Here is a 9657-nt window from a genome sequence, read left to right as displayed (position 1 = left end):
TATGACATGAAACACGGTAATCTGTCTGGAATCATAACCCCGATAGGAATATGTATGAAATGTAAATTGAAAATGAGAATGACATGAAGCATGGAACGTGACAGGGGGGTTATGTTCATTAATGATAAATGTAGAAGTAGGGGGGACCTCATGCATTATGTGTGTTCATGCATCTAGGGGATACCCCTATCCCATCACGAGGGTACAGACACGTACATCCAATGGCAGGACAACGATCGTTATGCTTTGCATAGCGCTACCGTGACGGTTACTAGTTTTAACAGGTCCCGGCATAAGGGCCTCCCAGAGTATGCCCACCGGATAAGGAAAGTGGCCTAGTGGTGTGCGAACTAGCTGGTGAGCCCATACTCGCACGTATGGGCTGTGTGTAGAGTATATGGTACACGTCCACGATTACCCGTTAGGACAGCACCGTAGGGAAACGAAACGAAACAAAACGAAAGATAGGTCCCATCATTTCATTGCTTGTGATTGTTGCATAACCCCGATAGGGGGTCACTTACTAAGTATTCTAGAAATACTCAAGCCTCGTGCTACTTTACTTTTTCAGATAAGGGCAAGGCACCCATGTGACATCGACGGCGGCATCGTACACCCCGGGACCGTGGTACATGCATAGGGTAGTTGTTTTTTTTCCATTTCATAATCTAGGTTGAATTCGGTTTGCATCAACAGTATAGGTTAGTTTAGGTTGAATTGTATTTGCATAATAAACCATAGGGTAGTATAAGACATTCATTTCTGTTTTGTTCATTTTCCTTTATTTCAATAATGTTCTTTTCCTTCTTTCCCTTGTAATCATTTTTCTCTTTCACGAGGTAATAAAAGGCGAGTGTAAGTCACATTTATGAACAGGACCCATTTAATGTAAATTCCACATTTCAAGGTATAGTAATGACCTTAGATTACATAGGTAAAATTTAGGGTCGTTACATTATATCCCATCGAACTACTGGTGCATAAACTTCATTGTAATCTACTCCAGCCTTCTACGAGTAACTCTTAACGACGAGTCTCGCTTTACATTTGTCTACTTTGCCTTCTTCATTCAGTTTCGTCTTAAAGACCCACTTGACACCGATTTCCTTTGCTTGATGCGGCAATGTCACAAGCTCCCATATCTGATTTCTTTCAATAGCTTGAATTTCAAGCTTCATAGTCTCTTGCCACTTCTTTTCCTTTACTGCTTCTTCAAATTCCACCAGATCATCATTGGAGATGTGAAAAGCAAACCCCTCCTCGACTTCTTCTTCTTTAAATAGGTGTTCACCTGTTTCATAATCGCGCATTCAAACTGGCTCTCTCCTTTGTCTTGTTTGTTGTGGCAACTCGGGGGAAGATTCATCAATTTCTTGGATTTCTTCTAACCTGTCATTTGCTTCTTCATTTGAATCTCCTTCTCCATCAGTCTCTCCTTCCGATTCTTCTACATCAATATTATCATCATCTCCCCAAGCCAACATATCTTGCTCTGCATTTTTTGTACTTGAATTCCAGTCCCATTTTGCACCTTCTTCAAAGATGACATCCCTGCTCACAATTATCTTTTTTGTTGCTGGATCATACAGGAGATGAGCCTTCGATTCATCACTAACTCCAAGTAAGACGCATTTGAGACTTCGCATCAAGTTTGGTTCTCTTCTGTTCGGGAATATGGACATGTGCAATTGAACCAAATACTCTGAAGTATTCCACATTTGGTTTTATGCTCGACCACTTCTCCTCAGGAACCATGTCCTTGATTGCCTTTCTGTAACTGCGATTCAGAACATGAGTTGTCCATCTAGCTGCTTCCGGCCACAAGTTCTTCGGCATCTCTTTTTCAGATAAAAGACACTGTACCATATTCATGATGGTTCGGTTCCTTCTTTATGCAACATCGTTTTGCTGGAGAATGTAAGCAGCTGTTAGTTGTCGCTTGATCCCGTTTTGCAGAACTTGTTGAATTCATTTGACGTAAATTCTCCTCCCCGGTCAATTCTAAGTTCACATATGACTGTTTTTGCTTTATTTTCAACAAGATTTTTGAAGTTTTTGAATGTTTCAAAAGCTTCTGATTTATTTGCAAGAAAACAAATCCATGTCTTGCGAGAAAAATTATCTATAAGTACCAGCAAGTACCTTTTACCACTGTGAGAGGTTGGAGTGATGGATCCACAAAGATCTCCATGAATCAATTCCAGTTTGTTTGGAAATTTTTGTTTGCGAGGAAAATGATGCTCTCCATTTGCTTTTCTTTGGAAATTTTTGTTGTTACCTTTCAAGATTGCAAATTGTGCAAACTTTGACGGCTTCCTTTAATTTGGGTAATCCTTCCCCCATTTGTTTTTGCTGCATGATTTGAATAGATTTACTATTCAAATGGACATAACCTCTTGTGCCAGAGAGCCTAAGTCTTCATCTTCTATTTTCAAACATTTGTCAACCAATGGCTTCATCTTTGCATGAACTGAGAACATGCGATTCGCTGTCATTTGTGTGTTCATTGTCAGGCCCCTTTGTTGATGATAGATTCTGCAGGTTCCTTCTTTGATTAAGATCACCAAGCGCTTCTCCTGTAGTTGCCCTATGCTTAGCAAATTGTTGGTGAGATTGGGGACATAGTAGACATTTGTCACGGTTTGTGTGATACCTTCAACTTCGAATCTGACACTACCTCTTCCTTCAACTACCAATTTTGAGCTATTTCCCAACCTGACAGTGTGTTTGAAACTTTCGTCAAGCTCAACGAACCATGTTTTTGAAAGTGTTACTATAACACGTGCGGAAGCAATTTGGATATTAGGCACTCTTAGAACATCAATTATAGTAGATAACTAGCATGTTCATAAGTATTAGAACTCAAGGAGTTTGAGTACTAACCTTTTGTAGTTCAAATTTCTTTTTCCTCACGAACTGGTTTCGAACCACCTAGTGTCTTCTCTACTATTCTCCGGCCTTAGAACGAGATTGTGGAATCCGGTGAGTGACTAAACTTGGAAGAGATTTAGTATTTAGGAAGAGAGAGTTTGTGAGAGTTTTTCTCCAAGTTTTTCCAAAGAAGAATTTTACTGTACCTTGATCACTCTATTTATAGTCATATTTGCATTTGCATGTTCCTGCCAGATTACCAAATTTTGACACTCAAAATTCTACTCAAATTTGTGGGATTATGTGGCAAGCATGCGAGTTTGAGTTAACCAAATTTTGACACTCAAAATTCCACTCAAATTTGTGGGATTACGTATCAAACATGCAAGTTTGGTTAAACCATATATTAACACTCAATATTCCACGAACTCAAACATGGATTTTTCCATTAAGGAAAATCAACATTTTGACTTTCTTTTATTTTAATTCAACAATTAATTTAAATAATTAATTTCAAATCAAAATAATATTAAATAATTAATTAAACAATTTAATTAATATTTAACCTTAAATCAAATGCCAATCTCAATCAATTCCACTACATATTGATTATTGATTATGAATCCCTATTCATAATTAAAATATTTAAATCTTATTTAAATATCTCGAATTCTCTATTTTTGTTTAATTCATAATTAAAATAAAATGCGGTTAAATATATCGTATATATTTAACGTATATTCGCTAATTTGAATTCAAACACTTCGAACTCACTCGTCACACTGTTCTAAGGTTTAGTCCGATATGAGCTAGTAGGGGATCTAATGGACCTACAGATCATGGGCTCCAACAATCCGAGATTAACCGGCTAAACTCATTAACCTTGTAAACCGACATTCATTAACTACTAGGACACTCCCCTATAGCCTAATTGTTGCACTCCCCTCACTATGGATATATTTATGTCCATTTGATATAACCATGATTAGTAAGTCGATCCTTCATAGGTTGTTCGTAACTAGAGCTGGGTCAATTTATCGTTTTACCCCTAAAGTTACTTCTTGTTCCTTAAGTCTCACTGATCCTCTAATGAACAATTGGTTTGTGGTCTAACCACTAAACCGAATCCCTCTCGGGCCAATGAGAGGGTGGGGCCCCTTGTTCAAGACCTATAGTCAATACTTAAGGGAACAACCTCTCTACTATCCCTAAAAGCGAGTAGGAGTGAATTCCATCTTACACCCTATGTCCCTAGCTATTCACCCAGTCTTACCCTTGAAATAGGAGGCTTATTGAGTCGGTGAACTCAGGACCCAGTCTTACCCTTGAAATAGGAGGCTTATTGAGTCGGTGAACTCAGGCCACTCTCGCCCATGCAAATCTAAGGATAATTTTGAATAAACAAGAGTTCATAGTTAGCTTAGGATTANCAACAATCCGAGATTAACCGGCTAAACTCATTAACCTTGTAAACCGACATTCATTAACTACTAGGACACTCCCCTATAGCCTAATTGTTGCACTCCCCTCACTATGGATATATTTATGTCCATTTGATATAACCATGATTAGTAAGTCGATCCTTCATAGGTTGTTCGTAACTAGAGCTGGGTCAATTTATCGTTTTACCCCTAAAGTTACTTCTTGTTCCTTAAGTCTCACTGATCCTCTAATGAACAATTGGTTTGTGGTCTAACCACTAAACCGAATCCCTCTCGGGCCAATGAGAGGGTGGGGCCCCTTGTTCAAGACCTATAGTCAATACTTAAGGGAACAACCTCTCTACTATCCCTAAAAGCGAGTAGGAGTGAATTCCATCTTACACCCTATGTCCCTAGCTATTCACCCAGTCTTACCCTTGAAATAGGAGGCTTATTGAGTCGGTGAACTCAGGACCCAGTCTTACCCTTGAAATAGGAGGCTTATTGAGTCGGTGAACTCAGGCCACTCTCGCCCATGCAAATCTAAGGATAATTTTGAATAAACAAGAGTTCATAGTTAGCTTAGGATTAGATCGAGTTACCTAGGTCATCGAATGAAAAAATCAGTCTCAACAGTAAATGACTTTATAAAGTGAGAGTGGTTTTCTTCATGGTCCGATCTTATGCAATACTCATTGCATAGGACGCCCCCACTCACATGTCTCCACATGCACAATTTAGTGATCACATTGTTTATATCATATACAAAAGTGGGCCGCATCCATGGTGTCCCCAGAATAAGATACTCAGCCTTATCCTTATACTATAGATCATTTTGACTATATACTTGAACTTGATCCACTCTTATGTCTATACATATAGTTCAAGTAATCATACTATAGTCAAGAGTGTTCTTAGTTTATTGAATTTAAATTAATGATCGTAAAATTTACTTTATTCAATAACAATCTTTACTGAATAAACTTCAATAATAACTTTATTGAAAACAGAATACGTTTTTGTTTACAAACTATGAGTTTTAGGACATAAAACCCAACAGTTTTGTCCCCTGTTATATGATTTGAGCACCCGAAATCGAGAAACCAAATGTCTTCTCTTTCAACTTTACTTTTCTTTGTGTATGCCATTAATACCAGTTCTTCATCCTCGTCAAATTCAACATAATTGAGATCTTCTTTTTCTAAGCCTAGACATTCAAATTGGTAATGTCCTTGCTTTCCACATCGAAAGTAGTTGATGGCCGACCGGTTCACAAAAGATCTACCTCTTCCCCGTCCTCTAAAGTAACCTCTTCCTCTCTGAAATGTCCATCTGCCTCTTCCTTGTCCATACCTTGGTACATTCTCTACCTGCATAACCTGCTCTTCACTCCTCTTATCAATCACCTTTTGTTCAGGTACAAGCAAAGATGCCTGTAATTCATCGACTGTTAATTGGTCAATGTCCTTGGATTCTTCAATTGAGCATACTACGAAGTTGAATTTATCGGTGAGACCTCGATGTATTTTCTCAACAATTTTGACATCCGACATATCTTTTCCGCAATTCCTCATGTCATTAGTAGTAGACATAACTCTTGTAAAATAATCAGAAAAACCTTCTCCTGCTTTCATCTCTAAAGTTTCGAATGTTCTGCAAAGTCGTTGTAGCTGGACTCGCTTCACTCTAGCATTTCCTTGATACTTGAGTTTCATTGAATTCCACAATTTCTTGACATTATCCTTTTGAATGATAGTTTTCAGAATACTCTTATCAATGGATTGAAAGAGATAATTCTTTGCTTTGTGATCTTTGAGCCTTGCTTCATCAATTGCCTTTTGCTGGGCTGCACTTAGTGCTTCGTTTCCTTTTGGTTCCTCGAAACCAGATTTAGTAGCACTCCAATATTTCTTGGAACGCAAGAGGTTTTCCATGACCAAACTCCAATGCTCGTAGTCTCCATCGAATTTAGGAACACATGGTATAGCAAAACTTCCTGAATCACTTGCCATTTGTTCAATGTTTTTCCTCTCAAACACTCAATTTGTGTATTTCTTCTTTCATGTCAAGCTCTGATACCAAATAAAGGAACTGTTTATCTTTATTGAAGAATAACTGAGGCCTTTATAAAGCCTTACAAAACAGAATAAAAATAACAAATCAACTCCCAGCTATTTGAAAACAAATAGAAAACTACTGGTTATTCATTAGCTAGAAAGTTGGAGACCAAGTCACAAACTCCAACACCAACACCTAAAAGTAGTTTCGCTCTCGACTAGTCTTTATTTGACCGACGATGGGTACCATTTGCGACCTTTCACTCGTGTTCTAGGACAATTGCGAAAAGCTGATTTATCTTTTTAATATCTTAATATTCCCTTAAAAAATAGTTACAATACTGTAGTGGCTTAAAATAGAAACCCAAATCTGGAAGCACTAATAGGATAGTTTGAAGCACACCCATAAAGAAATGAGTCACAGTTGATATTTTATCGTTGTTATTGTGAGTTATGTTTAAATTTCGACACGTATGATCCGCATCCAACACCCAAAACTGGTATCACTCCCGACTAGTTTTTGTTTGACCAATGTGGGGTATCATTGGTGGCTTTTTCCTCGCTTTCTAGGACAGTTCTAAAAATCTACTTTCTCTTTCCAATGTCTTAATATTCTCTTAGGAAATAATATTGGCACTTGAATTTTGGAGAAACATAATAACATTGCACGTACCGGGTTAATTCTAAAACCCTAATTCGGCCGTTTAAAGCACACGTGTGAAAAAACTGAGGTTGATATTTTTACGACGTTGTTTTGAGGAATGTTCAAATCGATGATTTTGACACGTATGATTAGTAACTTACAACCAAAAGTAGTTTCACTCCCGACCAGTTTTTTGTCGACCGACATTTGAGTTCCATTGGTGGCTTTTCACTCACGTTCTAGGCAGTTTCGAAAAGCTTATTTCTCTTTCCAATATCTTAATATTTCCATAGGAATAATAATGCGACTTGATTTAGAAAAGAAAAAAAAAAGCCTATAACACTGTAGTACGGGCTTAAGATCGAAACTCTAATTGAGCCGTTTGAATCTCTCTACATCGCGTACAATTGGCAGCTTTTCGACCGACGTCGGGTACCATTGGCAGCTTTTCGTTAATGTCCTAGGACACTTCCAAAAAGCTGTTTTTTCTTTCCAAAATATTCTCTTAGGAAATAGTACTAGGAGAAAAAAAGCCTACAACACTTACATAATGGCTTAAAATTGAAACACTAATTTTGAAACTCTAGTTGAGCCATTTGAAGCACAGGAGCGAAAAAATTGAGATACGGTCGATATTTTTTCGACTTTTTTTGTCAAGAATTTTCAAACTCGATGATTTTTACACATGATTGGTAACTAATGCATAAGAGTGGTTTCGCTCACGACTAGTTTTTGTTTGACAAACGTCGAGATACAATCGGCGACTCTTCGCTCGCGTTCTAAGGCAGTTCTATAAAGTTAATTTCTGTTTCCAAAATATTCCCTTAGGAAATATTATCGGGACTTGAATTTTAGAGAAAAAAGAGCCTACAACACTTTACGTACTGGCTCAAAACTGAACCCTTAATTTGGAAACCCTAACTAGGTCGTTTGAAGCACGCGCACAAAAAAAATGAGTCACTGTTGATATGTTTTCGATGTTGTGGAGAAGAATGTTCAAATTTGATAATTTTGACACAAATAATTGGCAATCAACTTTCAAAATTGGTTTTGGTCCCAACCATTTTTGTTAGATCAATGTTAGGGTACCATCGGCAGATTTTTGACCCCATTCTAGGACAATTATGAAAAGCTATTTTCTCTATCGAATATCATATTATTCCCTAAGAAAACAGTACTGAGACTTGAAATTTGGAGAAAAAGAGGCTACAACACTCAAAGTACGGGCTTAAAACGAAAATCCTAATTTTAAAACCCTAATTGAGATGTTTGAAGCGCACACACGAAAAAATTGAGTCATGATCGATATTTATTCGACATTGTTGTGAGAAATTTCAAATTTGATGATTTTGACACATATGGTCGGCAACCAACACCCTAAAGTAGTTTTTCTCCTGGCCAGTTTTTGTTCGACCAATGTCGAGGTACCATCAACGACTTTTCGCTAGGTTCTAAGGCAGTTCCAAAAAGTTGCTTTCTCTTTCCAATATCTTAATTTTCCCTTAAGAAATAGTACTGAGACTTAAATTTTAGAGGAAAAAAACTTACCTGCCCTAATTTGGAAACCTTAATGGGATCATTTGAAGCTTGAGCACGAAAAAACTGACTCACGGTTGATATTTTTGTCATTGTTGTGAGAAATATGCATATTCGATGATTTCGACACATATGATCTACAACTAACACCCAAATTTTTTTTTTTTTTTTGCTCCAAGACAATTTTGTTCAATCAGAAACAGGGTATCATCGGCTGCTTTTCGTTCACATTCTAGAGCAATTCTGAAAAGCTACTTCTCTTTTCAATACCTCAATATTCTCTTAAGAAGTAGCACTGAGACTTGAATTTTAAAGAAAAATAGTCGATAACCCAGTACGTACAGGCTTAAAATCGAAACCCTAGTTTGAAAACCTTTATTGAGTTGTTTGAAACACGAGCCCAAAAAAAATTGAATCATAGTTGTTATTTTTGTCATTTTTGAGAGGAATGTTCAAATTTGATGACTTTGACGTGTATAAATAGACCATATCTCCAAAAATTTTGGAAAACCCAACAGTAATGAAACTAATCTAAAATTGAACTTGCACCGACCTTGTTTGTTCTTGAGCTAATTTTAAATTTAAAATTTCTAAAAGTTCCATAAAAAAAATCTAACCTCATGAGCATCTTGTCGACTTCACCTTTGAATATCGGTCATTGGATCTAAAGGACCTCAAGTCTTCTTGAACATACTCAATTTTCCACTTGATCCAACGGTTAGATTTCAAGATATGAGCGGTTTGATGCAACTAATTAATTCTAAAACCAATTATGCAGAAAATCTATTGGCACAGGCATTTTCGTAATTATTTTGAATTTCAACGCTTCAGTACCAGTTACTCACGAAGAATAACTACGCAGGTCGATAAAGATGCGTGTTAACTCACAGACATAGGGTATATGAGACGTCGTCGAGCATGATAACATTGAGGAGCGTAAGGATAGGATGACTCTTGCCGTCATCTACCAAACAGTCCCGAAGGACGTTCTTCTCATTTTGGCAGGGAAGGACTCAGCAAAGGCAGCATAGGAGACGCAACAAACAATACATGTGGGAGTGGAACAAATCATTCTAACTTTTTCTAAAAATTCTTTTCTAGTTTTAGATTTTTTTTTTTTTTTTTTTTT

This window comes from Cucurbita pepo, chromosome LG04 (assembly GCF_002806865.2).
Source record: "Cucurbita pepo subsp. pepo cultivar mu-cu-16 chromosome LG04, ASM280686v2, whole genome shotgun sequence".
Classification (NCBI taxonomy): domain Eukaryota; kingdom Viridiplantae; phylum Streptophyta; class Magnoliopsida; order Cucurbitales; family Cucurbitaceae; genus Cucurbita; species Cucurbita pepo.
The sequence above is the reverse complement of the archived record's forward strand: the minus strand, read 5'-3'. Positions refer to the sequence as shown.